The sequence below is a fragment of the Tamandua tetradactyla genome, chromosome 7 (genome assembly GCF_023851605.1).
Source record: "Tamandua tetradactyla isolate mTamTet1 chromosome 7, mTamTet1.pri, whole genome shotgun sequence".
NCBI lineage: Eukaryota > Metazoa > Chordata > Mammalia > Pilosa > Myrmecophagidae > Tamandua > Tamandua tetradactyla.
In genome coordinates, this window is record NC_135333.1 from 149554124 (window position 1) to 149568710 (window position 14587).

Here is a 14587-nt window from a genome sequence, read left to right on the forward strand (position 1 = left end):
TGATGTTACTGGTGTTGGTGAGAAAGCACCACTTTAATACTAATACTGAGTAAAGATGATGTAAGAAGGGAAGATTTTCCCCTAATAAACATATATGTAAAAATTCTTAACAAAATACTAGCAAATTGAATCCAATGACACATTTAAAGAATTATACACCAGGGCAAAGTGGGGTTTCTACCAGAAATGCAAGGATGGTTCAACACAAGTACATAAATTAATATGAAACAGCACATTAACAAATCAAAGGGGAAAAATCACATAATCATCTCAATTGATGCTGAAAAAGCATTCTACAAAATTCAACATCCTTTTCTGATAGAAGCACTTCTAAAGGTAGGAATCAAAGGTAACTTCCTCAATATGATAAAGGTATATATATAAAAACCCCCATGGCCAGCATTGTATTCAATAGTGAGAGACTGAAAACTTTCTCACTGAGATCAGGAATGAGACATGGATGCCCTCTGTCACCACTATTATTCAACACTGTACTAGCAGTTCTAGCTAGAGCAATCAGGCAGGTAAAAGAAATAAAAGGCATCCAAATTGGAAAGGAAGAAGTCAAATTCTCATTATTTGCAAATTACATAATATTATACTTGGAGAATCTGAGAAATCTACAACGAAGTTACTTGAGCTAGTAAACAAATTCAACAAGATGGTGGTATATAAAATCAAGGTGCAAAAAATCAGTCATGTTTCTATATATAAGCAATGACCTAACTGAGGAGTCAATTAAGGAAAAAATTCCATTCAAAATAGCAACTAAAAAAATCAAATATCTGGGGATGAACTTAACTAAGGATGTAAAGGACCTGTACACAGAAAACTACATAATATTGCTAAAAGAAATCAAAGAAGATCTAAAGAGGTGGAAAGACAATCTCTGTTCATGGATAAGTAGGTTAAATGTAGTTAAGATGTCAATTCTACCCAAATTGATCTACAGATTCAATGTAACACCAATAAAAATTCCAGCAACCTACTTTGAAGACTTGGAAAAGCTAGTTACCAAATTCACCTGGAAGGGAAAGAGACCTTAAATGCTAAAAGAATTCTAAACAAAATAGAATGAAGAGGGAGGATTAGTACTTCCTGATTTTAAAACTTATTATAAAGCCACAGTGGTCAAAACACATGGTACTGGCACAAAGATAGAAGCATTGACTAATGAAATGGAATAGAGAGCACAGGAATAGACCACCAAATCTATGGCACACTGATCATTGATAAGGTCCCCAAATCCACTGAACTTGGACAAAATCATCTTTTCAACAAATGGGCATGGGAGAACTGGACATCAATAGCCAAAAGAATGATAGAGGACCCTTACCTTACACTCTGCACTGGTTTGAGAGTATTATGTACCCCAGAAAAGCCATGTATTAATTCTGATCCAATCTTGTGAAGGCAGCTGTTTCTTTTAATCCTAATTCAACACTGTGGGGTGAAAGTTTTTAATTAGATTATCTCCATGGAGATTTGGCACACCCAGTTGTGCGTGTGACTTTTGATTACATGGAGATACGACTCTATCCATTCTCAGAGGGTCTTGATTGGTTTGCTAAAGTACTTTAAAGGAGAAAATATTTTAGAGAGAGCTAAGAGAGACAGAACCTGCAGAAACCACAGAAGCCTCAGCACCAACAGAAACTTCACAGCAGAGCTAATTCAGATACAACACGTGGAGAACAGAGACACGGATGTTTGGAGACACTTGGAGTCCAGCAGATGCTGCCATGAGATGCAAGCCAGAACCTGGAGAGAGCCAGGGAAGTCAAGAATGAAGCCAGCCCTAGAGAAGTAGTGAGGAACTTCCAAAGGAACAGAGGCTGAAAGCAACAGAGCCTGGGAGCAAGGGACCAGCAGACGCCAGCCATGCTGACAGAGATGTTCTTGCTCCATCGGCTTTCTTGAGTGAAGGTAATCTCTTGTTGGTGACTTAATTTGGACACCTTAGAGCTGTAAACTGTTAACTTATCAAATTCCCGTTTTTAGAATCATTCCAGTTCTGGTCTACCACCTTATGGCAGCTCGCAAACCAACATACACCCTTACAAAAATGAACTCAAAGTGGATCAAAACACCTAAATATAAGAACCAGTACCATAAAACTCCTAGAAAAAAAATGTAGGGAAACATCTTTAAGACCTAGTAATAGGAGGTAGCTTCCTCAACTTTACACACAAAGCACAAGCAACAAAAGAAAATACATAAATGGGAACTCCTCAAAATCAAATGCTTTTGTGCCTCAAAAGACTTTGTCAAAAAAGGTGAAGAGGAGACAACTCAATGGGAAAAAATATTTGGAAATCACACATCAGATAAAGGTTTGATATCCTGTATATGTAAAGAAATCATACAACTCAACAGGAAAAGAATGAACAACCCAATGATAAAATGGGCTAAAGATATGAATAAGCATTTTTCTGAAGAGTAAATACAGATGACTAAAAAGCACATGAAGAGATGCTCATTTTCATTAGCTGTAAAGGAAACGCAGATCAAGACTACAATGAGATACCACCTCACACCTATAGGAAAGGCTGCTATTAAACAAACAGGAAACTACAAATGTTGGAGAGGATGTAGAGAAATTGGGACACTTATGCACTGCTGGTGGGAATGTGTAACGGTGCAGCCACTATGGAAGACAGCCTGGCAGTTCCTCAGAAAACTAAATATCTAGTTGCCCTATAACCCAGCAATAGAAATACTTTGTATATACCCAGAAGAACTGAAAGCAGTGACACAGACATTTGCACACCGATGTTCATAGCAGCATTATTCACAATTGGTCAAAGATGGAAACAATCCAAGTGTCCATCAACAGACGAGTGGGTCAACAAAATGTGGTATATACATATGATGGAATATTATACAGAAGTAAGAGGAAATGATGTCTTTAAGCACATGACAAGATGGATGAACCTTGAAGACAAAACCCTGAGTGAAATAAGCCAGATACAAAAGGACAGATACTGTATGATTCCACTTTTACGACCATGGTAAAGGTAGACGTCAAGTCAGAAGCTTGTATTACAAGATATAGGGGACCTAGAGATATGTGGACGCTAGAGATGGGTGAATGGTTTGCCAATGAGGTTGAACTTAAATGTAAGGGAATAGATTGAAGTGAAGGTGGTTCACTAGAGGGTCTGTAAGTAATATTACCATATTGAAGGTGACCATGATTGAAAAGGGTTGTATAGACACGTGTCCCACCAAGTAACACTACAAATATAAATAAGTTCTTGCATGAATTACTTCAAAAGTATGTCTTGTACAAAGTGTGTATAATTTTGGAGTACAGGGAGAAAGCTGCTATTGCATGCTACAGGCTATATTTAACAGTAAATCATCAACTTTACCTTAGGAATACTTGGGGTAAATAATGAGGGGAGGGACAAGAGTTAAAGGGAGATTTGGATTTTCTGTTTGGTGAGGGGGTGCTTATTGATTAATTTTCTCTCGGGTACAATGAAATTATCTAAAATTGAGAGTGTTGATGGACTGTTGATTTTGGATATGATATGTGATGCCCAATGAATGGAGGTGGCTGAAGGATGCACTGATTGAAAAGTAGAACAGCTAATGATAGTGTATACATATGATCGAATACTGTGCTGCTCCAAAAAGAAACAAAGCTGTGAGGCATGAGCAACATTGTCAATGAACCTGTGGGACATTTGATGAGTCAAAATAAGCCAGAAACCAAAGAACAACTAGTGTATAATCTCATTTAGAAAATACTTATAAGAAAACAGGGGCCTAGATTGTAAGCTCTTATAGCAGACACATTTAGTCTGAGTGGCAATTGTCATTTCTAGATTTTAAGAGGCTGTTTTATATATGTATAACCTGGTATTTAGAGATAACTACAAAGTCGATCAGGTTGGGATTAAATTAATTCACAATACAGGGGTAAGGAAGACATTGTCTGTATTTTAGATCTTTACCTACTGTATGAAACTAAAAACAGGATGGTTTGTTTTGTCCAGAACCTAAATTTTCTGTAGCACATAATCTAACTCAACCTGTCTGGATAGATCATTTAAACAACACAAATACAGGGAGCCCCAGAATAAGAAGAAGGACATTTAATTTTGTGAAGTTTAATGTAATGCCTGCATACATCTCATACTAACTGCTCAGGTTCGCCTCTCATTTTCCAGGACTGTGTATACTTTTCCTTTACTTTGCATATTTTTCCATAAAGCCCATGGTTATTTCCTTTACATTTATGCTATTTATTAATGATTAAGATAAATGGATTATTGTTGGTCATACTCTATATGAGGAATGGTGAAATTCTTATTTTCATATTTTCAGTTAGAGGGTAGGATGATAAAGTCAATTTCCACCTCACTTCCCACATAATAGCCGGCATTTCCTAATATTTTTTAACTATTCAGTGGCAGTAACTTTTTGCATCTCTCTTCGTATTTCAAACTGTTAAAGTTTTTAAAAACTAATCTTTTCTTCCTGCAGAGCTACTTTCTCCCTCTGTCTCTGTCCTCATCTCTAATGCTTAACTTAACCTGGTGGCCAACTCCTAAAATGCAATTGTCTGCTGCCAAACAATGTTGTTTCCAGGGAACTGCCATATCCGAATAGATAGAGAAAAACAAGGGACTAGTTGGAGTGGGAGAAACCTGACCTACCTTTGAGAGATGCAGCTCCATAATAATATAGCAGCTGCCCTGTTTCTGGTAGGTACAGATTCCAAAACTGTAAGGAATGGGAAAGGGGAAGATGCAAGCTTTCTCCTTTCTCTTCTCCTTTTAGACTTTTTTCTATTATAATTAAAAGCGATTTCCTTATGAAATAAACTATTTTGTTAAAAATTTTAGTCTGTGAAATTTGTTTTGGCTTGTAATTTTATTTTCTGTTTCTTCAATGTTCAGAGAAACATTAGGCAAGAATAGATTAGGGGGTACTGGTGATATGCCATTTTAAACACTGGAAGACTCATTTAACATTTTTATAGTACCCATAATTTGGAAACAACTTAAACATTCTGCAGGTCTAAGGTTTGGTTATAGTTATGTGTGTGTGTGTATATATATGTATATATCACATGACCTTTCTAACTTGGGTTGTTATGCATAATTTAAAACCATATTTTTGAAGATTCTTTTCTGGCACAAAATGTTTCATGATAAATCAAGATATAAAATTAGATAAGTCCAATTTCTTTAAAAAATATATGTACATTGCACAGAAAATATTTTAGGAAGAACATGTGAACGTAACTATTTGGAGTTGGTGAAGTTATGGAACTACAGGTGAATTTACCTTCTTTGTACTTGTATATATTTCCCAAATTCTCTTCAATTATTAGCAAGAATTTATTTTGGTATGTGAATAAAGTAAATTTTTTTGCTTGTTTGCCTGCTTTGTTTAATTTTTAAAGAATGAGGTGCTTGAAGAAATGGTAATTTTATATATAGATTAAAAAGACATAACTGCCTCCAAGTATGTATTTTCCTACTTAAGTACTGCATAAACAATTCTACTTATTCATCATGTTCTGTCTTTAGGATTAGCTATTTTAGATATTATCAACCTCCAACAACAAATATTTTAACACTTCATAGAAGAGAGTAAATAGTTTAGCTTAAGCAAAGGGAGACTGCGTTGTAATTCATGTGGAATTTGTGGCTCATATTTTCACGGAATGATGTTTGTATTTAAAAGTGAAACTCCCACTGACTTTTTAAAATTAGCCACGTTGATAATTGTTCCTCATACTTAAATAATTAATTAGAACATATTAAAAGAGAACGCACTTATATATGTCATTGTCAAAAAATGACGGTATTCAGCAATGTGAATTGGTTAAAATAATCTGCTTAACACTCCACGTTATGCAGAGTTGAAGTGGAACACTGTATTTTCTTTTCACCTGTGATGAGCATTTACTTTTTGTTTTCTTTTCTTTCCATTACAAGAAGTACATGTCTTGTAATATCATCCAGTACACTTTTTGCACTCAACATTCTGTTTTTTTAGAACACTACAGACTTAAAGGTCTATAAGATTTTGTAAAGAAGTCTTAAGGAAATAAATTGCCTGTAATATTAGAATAATGAATATTCAACTATACATATGAGGGTCATCCAATGTTGAGATCAGTACATAAAAATCAGCATTTAGAAAATTATACCTTAATTTTAAGAAAAGTACATGGGATATAAATATATTATACCGCATGCTGACAGTAGTACCTGAATGCCTGCCATTTTTGCAGTTTTATATATATATATATATATATATATCTCCTTGCTCTAGCCATAGCTGCTCTAAATTGTATTAAATCAGAGGAAATTACTTATATAACCAATGGGAAGGAAATTGTATAGCTCTTTATGTGATGAGTGGTTAGGAGAACAAATTCTGGAATTAAACTGCTTAGGTCTAAATCCCAGTGATGTTTCTTAAGGGGGGGATGCTGACGGGGCTGAGGCCAAGAGTGTCATGTCACTCCAAGGGATGGCCTCCAAAATATTTGAGATAAATATTTCCCTCTAACAGTAACCAAACTTTGTAAAGTTTAGGAGAGAATAGAAAGGCAGGACTTGAATGCATTAGTCTATTTCTCTTGCTCTACCAACTGCATTCTCTCCCACTGCATCCCAGGTTGCACTATGTAACAGGGCACATGGCCATTGCAGCTTTGACATAAACTTTATTAAAGAAGAGAGGGCATCTATCTCTGATGTCTAATTTAAAAAATCCTGTGCAAAAACTGGCCAGGCTTGCTTATCACCTGGTCAGTCAGAGGTGGATATTAGTTTTCTATTTCTGTATAATACATTGTCATGAATTTACTCCCTTAAAATGACACACATTCATTATCACATTTTTGGTGGGTAAGGAATGGGTAGAGGCTAGTGGGTTTGTCTGTTCAAAGTCTCACGAGTCAGAAATCAAGTTGTTGGCTGGTACTGCGATTTAATCTGATGTTCAGAGTTGTCCTCTTCCAAGTTTATTCAGGTTGTCAGCAGAATTCAATTTCTTATGATTGTAGGACTGAGATCCCCATTTTCTGGCTTCTTTTCAGCAGGGGCTCACTTTCAGCATTTAGATACTCTGAGATCCTAGCTACTTGGATTTCTCACATCATGGCAGTTTACTTCTTCAGAACCAAGAAGGAAAACCTTTCTCTTGTCTGCTACAATGAAGTCTTATACATTATAACATAATCATGAAGGTAACATCCCATCATATTCACAGCTCCTGCCCATACTCAAGGGGAAGGCATTACACAGGGTGTGTATATAACAGGGAGCAGGAATCTTTGGGGTTGTCTTAGACTTCTGCCTACCATAGGGTGATAGAGTATTAGGCTAGGAACAGCCAGGACCATTGTCCATCCTGTGAGGAGGGCCACAGGCATATAATGACTGTGGTAGTACCAACCATATGATTAGAATTTGGGGGACGGTTGTTCCAAAGTATGAGGTTGCTGATCCCAGAGGACAATGGCAATTCTGGGTGGCCAAAACAAATAGATGCTCAATGCAGCTAGTAAATGTCAGAGAGCTAGTATTCAACTCAGTTTATTGTCAAGGTCCACACATGCTACCACATCATACCTTGTTGCTTAATTTCTGCTTTGTCATTTCTTTTCGTGACACTGTTATGTTATTCCAATCGAGTTAGGATACTACTGACAAGAATAATCTATTGTCCACTACTACCTTACATCTTTACTATTTTCTCTCTTCCAGATCATTTATAAAATGTTAAGACTGCTTCCCAACAAGGATCCAATGGGGACACATCACCACCATTTATCAATGCCTTTTGAGAGTCTCTAAGCCACTTTTCTCTCCAAGACAAAACATTTCCCATCCCTTAATGATTCCCTTTAATTGTATTTCCCAGGAGGCAAAGCGTTTTTGCAAACCATAAACATTTTTGCACAGCTTCCCCTTGTTCACATGATTGTTTAAACTCTCAAATATCAACAATAAGGTGGGTCTTCTTTACAGAGGTATTGTGACCTTTTTTTTTCATAGGTTAGAAGTCAGATTTTAAACTTTTTTGATAATGCACTATTTTTTATTTATGAAAATGACTGGACTTTTGGAGGTGACAGTAAGAACATGCAGTCTTTGGAGCTTCCAATTACTAAGAGAAAATGATGAGTCAGTAAATCTACTGTTTGCCTTGCTTATTACCATCTCATGTGTTAATTAATGTGATTTAATTTCCAAATCCTAATCTCTATTGATTGGAAATTGAGTCATTAAGTTTAGTGATGAATCGGTAACTTTTGATGTAGAATGATCCTACCCATTAGAGACATAAATTTGTTTTTATCCTCAATTCATAGCCTGTAGTTACTAAGTTTCATTTAGAAACACTGATTATAGATTAAGTTCCCATCAACATAATCACAATGGCACTGTTTTTCTGCCACTGTATAATAAATTCCTTGAAAGCAAGACTGGGCAATGTCCTGAATTTTTCCAAACTTCAGTTCCCTAATTTGTAAAGTAGAAAAACTTGTAGGGAATAATACTGCCTATGTTATAATGGGGGGAATATAAGATAATGAGTGTAAAACTCTTAATAGGCTCTTAATAGACAGAAAATATTAGCTATTAGTCACATTATTATTAATATTATTTCCCCCTTAGTATCTAGCAGAATGTTTTGCATATGGTTGGTTCTAAATATGTATTTTTTGAAATAGTAAAATATTGTTATAATAAGTAGGTCATTTTAAACATAATTTTGCCACATGGGAAACCTTGTTTGACTTAATTACTGTTCTAGTTTGCTAGCTGCTGGAATGCAACACAACAGATGGATTGGCTTTTAATAAAAGGAGATTTATTTTGTTAGTTCTTCAGAGGAAAGGCAGCTAACTTTCACCTGAGGTTCTTTCTTATGTGGGAAGGCTCAGGATAATCTCTGCTGGCCTTCTCTCCAGCCCTCTGGCTTCCAACAACTTTCCCTGGGGTGATTCCTTTCTGCATCTCCAAAGGCCTGGGCTGAGCTGCAAGTGCTGAGATGAAGTATGCACAGCTGTTTTGGCTGTGCTAGACTGCGCTCTCTCACTTAAGCACCAGCCAATTAAGTCAAACGTTATTCATTGCAGCAGGCACGCCTCCTAGCCAACTGCAGATGTAATCAGCAACAGATGAGGTTCACATGTCATTGACTCATGTCCACAGCAACAGAACTAGGTGCTTTCACCTGGCCAAGTTGACAACTGAATCTAACTACCACAATTACTTTCAGAAATTTTGCACATATTGGTACTACTGTGAAAGTAGCTACTAAGACTCATGTTTTTAACTTAATCACATGTAGTCAATTCACTAAGTGGAGGTCTTTCATTATGCATAAGGTTTGCCTTTTTTTTTTTTAATGGTATAACTATCCTTGTCTTGATTATGCTCTATTAGTACATAAACCATTTAAAAGTGTCAAGCTCATTTACATTTTATAGTCTTCCATTTATTTATAAATCTTATTTTTTTATCAATAAAATTATGTTTTAAAATAAATTACCAGGGTAAATAATATCTGGTTGAATATCATCTCATTTGCAAATCTTGCTTTAATCACCTGGTAAGAATGGATTAAGGATGAAACTAGAACAGTATCAGCAAAAGTTTATGAATGAATTCAGACATCAATGTAACATAATGAATGGTTTCTCTTCTTAGCCTCCCCACCCTCCACACTCCACCACCGGCCCTGCTTGGTCTGAGCTGTTCATTTATGGACGATAAATATGAATGTCTATCTAGGAAATTCCTTTATATCATACTTTATAATTCTGTTTTTCTATCATTTTTTTTCTAAGACTTTTTCCCCAGGGTTCACCGATGGAAATTTTCATTTTCCATGTAATTTCCTGAGATAAATAATTTGAACTTTGTAGGAGGTTCAGGATGGTGAATTTTAAGATTTAATGAGATGTGCTTAGAGTAAGAGGTATCAATTCTACTCAGTCCTTCCCCATCCAGCTATTGCCTACTCATTCCCTCAACAAGTATTTATTGAGCACGTAATATGTGACAGGTTGTGGAGCCACTTGCTACAACAGTGCGTCATGCGAACACAGATTCAGGGTGTTACCTACCCTCTTTGTGTCAAATCCCCAAAATGGGTCTCCTGTCCTGTGTCACTCACACCAACAGAATGAAAGCAGATTTAGTAAAGCAAAGCAGAACTTATTCTTTGGCCAAAGAATGGAGAAGGGTGGACCCATGTTCTAAATGAAGCTTCTCTCCAAAAGGATGTGGGTAGGATTCTATTGTAAGGTGTCCAGGATGCAGGCACAGATGGTTGGAACAAGTGGGCAAGGTGAGTCCCCAAAAATTCAAGGGGATTTTTGAAGAATTGGTTTTGAGCATGCACAGTCCCTGGCAATGCTAGAACATGCTTCTACATACATTGCATGTTCAGAAAATGACATCTCAGTCCCACCCAGAAGCAGAGAATTTACTAATATATTGAGCAAAAGTAAAGTAAGGTCAGGGTTGGGGGCTTAGTGCGCATGCTCTGAGAAGGGCACTTCCCCAACTGAGCTAAGGCAGGAGCTTGAGGTTAGCATTGAGATTGGTTCTTGCTTTTTCATTGGCTGGGGAATGGTGGTTCACTGCAGGTGAAGGGGTGATGGCTGTAGGAGCTGGAGTTTTTAATGACAGGTGTCTGCAGTTATATTTTTCTGAAAATTAGCACAACTCAAGCAGAAAAAAGTTAGATGGAACAACACTTTGGTTACACTTCATCGTATTGACAAGGGTAGAACAGACACTTCCAACAAATGATCCCTTTATTACTTGCATAGTATGAAGAGTCCAGAAGAGCAAATAATCTCCTTGTCCTTACAAAGAATCAAAAGAGCAGGGAAGAAATCCCATCACTTCTGGTCGCTGAGGGTGGCTGAAAACTGCCCAGAGTTGGGTGTCAGTAGATGGCAGTTCTGCAAGCCCAACTTCGTGTTGGAGAAGAGAGACAAATATACACTGTTTGAGTGTGGTTTTTATCCACCTTGGGTTTGCCTGGCCCTTTTCCCTAGTCGTAATACCTACCCCCGGTTGTGTATGGCACACAGTAGAAAAGGAGGTAGGGGTACCAGAAGGCAGGAAGAGCATGGCTTAGTGCGTGCAGCTTCCCCAGAGAAGGAGGTGGGACAGATGAGTGCTGGGCCAAGGTCACTCAACAGGTATCTGTGATTTCCCTAACACAGGTGCTGTATTTGAAGGTTAAGTTTAAAGGAAACCTTCCAGGACTCACAGGCTGTCATTCTTTACCCTCCTGTTTTATTATTATTATTATTATTATTATTATTATTTAATCTCTGGCTTCTCAGGGTATAAGGATAATGGATTTTCCTCTCTGTATATAAGGCTCTTGCAGTCAGAGAGCCTTTCTCTCTCTCTTCTTTCCTGTCCCTTCATTTATGATACTTTCTTTATCAAAGTCTCTCAGTAAATGTTTAATGAACTTAATTCATTAATTAAATTGTTAAATGTGCTGATAGCTTTTAGAAATAAATTTCTAGCCTTCCTGGCATACTTTTAACAAATTAGCAGGAAAACCATAACTTAATGAACCAGGTCTTTGACTCACTTTGCAATCATCCAACCTCAAAGATGAAAATCTTTTGGTTTAGTCCCATTTCTCAACATGACCTTTGCACTTTAGTCCACACCAATGGATAAAGATAAATCCAAATTTTAATGTTAGATTCTGAAGTGCATCCAGTAACACTTAAACACCACATTCACTCAAAGTAAATAAAAGATTAATTTGGATTATTAAATACCCTTTCATGAAAGATTTGTGAAACAATTATTTTATATGCTATATAAATGAATATACTGAAATATAAAATTTTAAGACAATTTACATTTTTTAAAAAGGCCAACCCAGTTACAGATCTCAATGGGCAAACTAAGGGACAGGGGAGGCCAATGAGCCACTGACGACGGTCTGAGCAGAGGATGGACATTGTCAGAGCTGATCTTTAGGAAGATAAGTCTGGAAATGGTTGAAAATGGATTAAAGTGGGGAAAGGTAGAGATAAGGAGACCTGCTAATATCATTCTAATAAGCAGGGAAGCCAAGAGTCAAAATTAGAAGGAAAGAGGATCTGATTTTAGGTAGTAACAACAGGAACAAAGGGGAGCGAGAATTAGAGAATACAACACTCAGCCACTCCAATACTAGAATTTAAACTCCATGAGGTGAGGGCTAAACATGTTTGTTGCTATATTCTCCTAGTACTGTTGCTTGGCACATTAATTAATATGTGCTGAATGAATGGATGACTGGAAGTTGAAGAAGCGGGTATTATGCTTTTACATATGTATTTGTCATTTCCTACCAGGAATGAGGTCTTCTATTGTAACAAATGTTATGATCCCAAACAACATAGTTCCTAAGAGGAAGATAATGTTATAGGGTTTAATGACCTCCATTATCGACAAAATGACTTTTGTATGTGTTTCTCCATCTGAAAAAAAATTATTTTCCTTAAGAATAAACATACCTAAACATATTAAATCTTTACTTTTCTTTTTTTCTCAAGCAAAACACGCTTTTTCTTAAATCTTTTATATTCTCCGTACTGAAGTTACTAGAGCCAGAATCAAGATCACTATTTCATTTGGCATCTCTTCAAGGAGAGATTTTTGCCTTTGGTCAGGGAAACCCTACTTATCAAGATTATTGGCCAGTAAAGTGATTAATGTAAGCTACAGATGATGATAATATTATAATGGATACTTACTGAAAATGCCACTGTTTGCCAAGTAAATGGGAAATGAAAGGAAATATATATCCAGATTTATATACATATATATATATCTGGATATATACTCATTATTCAACTCATATGATGGATCTTTAATTTAATCATATTTCTCAAAGACTAAAAGCTAATTCAATAGCAACAAAATTATTTTGTGATATACTGCCTTGAAATCCTTCCCCCATTTTTTTTTGCACGGGCAGGCACTGGGAAGCGAACTGAGGTTTCCGGCATAGCAAGCGAGAATTCTGCCTGCTGAGCCATCATGGCCCGCACAAAACCTTTCAATTTTAAAGGATAAAGAGAGGCAAGACCTGAGAATTTTTCAAGAATTAAACAACATATATACAGTCAATCCACAACTCTACCAGAGACAGTGCTCAAATTAAGACACTGTCCTTATCTTCATGGAATCTATAATGTAGCTGAGGATATAAAAGCATAAGTACATTTTAATGCTACAGTAGAAATATAAACAAAGTTCTATAAGAAAACATAGGTGCAAATGTTTATGGCCTAATACCTCCCTGAGGATGTAAGTTAGGGTATCAGGGAGCAGAGGAGAGAGATGAAGTTTGAAAGTGAATTTGGCTAGAGGTATATTGTAGGCAAGTAAGAGAACAGGCATTTAAGCAGTTATCCCACACATGATCATGCATGTATTTCAGACACTGGCTAGCAGTGTGCAGCAAAGACTAGAGGAATCAGAAGAGAGAGACCTAGTCTAGTTATAAGTTTATAGGCAGTAATGCTGTAAACCAATATCAATTGTCATTCTATTAGGTGTTTATACTTTAAGAAGCACCCCACAAGCCTTATTCCACTTAATCCTCACCATGACCAGCTTTTCAGAGAGATGCTCAGGTAGTAAGTGGAGCCATAGAATCTATGAGGATTCTGAGGACCCAACTCTTAAATGTGATACTCCCTTTCCAGGGAGGGACAACTAAGGTTTTCAATGATATCAATGGTGATGGGAATAGAGAGGAAGTAATTGCTCTAGGAGATGTTTCAGAAATAGCATCAAGGAGTCTTTGAGGACAAACTGACCTTCGGTGGTGAGGAAGAGGATCTGGGAATGCAGAGTTGATTTCTTGTTTGGTTATCTGGGTGAATGATTCTCTGCTCAGGGAGAGCTGGGAGGAGGACGTTTATGAATTTAGTTTTTAGTTGCCAGTGGGTGGCTTCCCTGTGGACAAATCCAGGGTGCAGCTGTAAATATTGCTCTGAAGTCCTGGCAAGAAATGAAATCCAAGATGGAGCGACTGGGAGTCTTGAATAGAGTTGAAATCACAAAACTGAATGAAATAGCCCCAAACTCAAAGGAGGCACCAAGGGTCATGTCAATTTTTAAGCTGAAATGTCAGAGGAGACAGTGATGTGGACTGAAAAGATGCGGAAGAGATAGACCCCCGAGGTAGAAAACTAGCCGAGGGTGATGCCAGGGAAGCCAACTGAGGAAAGCATTTCAGGCAGGAAGAAGTGTTCCATCAATATTGTCAAATGCTGCAGGCACAAACAAACAAACAAACACCGTGCTAACAATGAAAGAATGTGGCTTCCTACATGGCCACGTGTACGAACTGAACTTTAAATTGTGCACACCGGGGCTTTTCACACCCGCATGGCCGACTTTTTTTTTTCCTTCTCTTTTTTTCTTTTTCGTGAAATGCCAAGTTTCCCCCTGACATTCTCCTTCTGCTCACCCTCTCTTCCCTTCTTCCATTAGAGTATAATTCTCCTCCACAAAGGCAGTGTCTGGGAACTTGCCTCCCACTCCTCTCGTTTTGCCCGGCT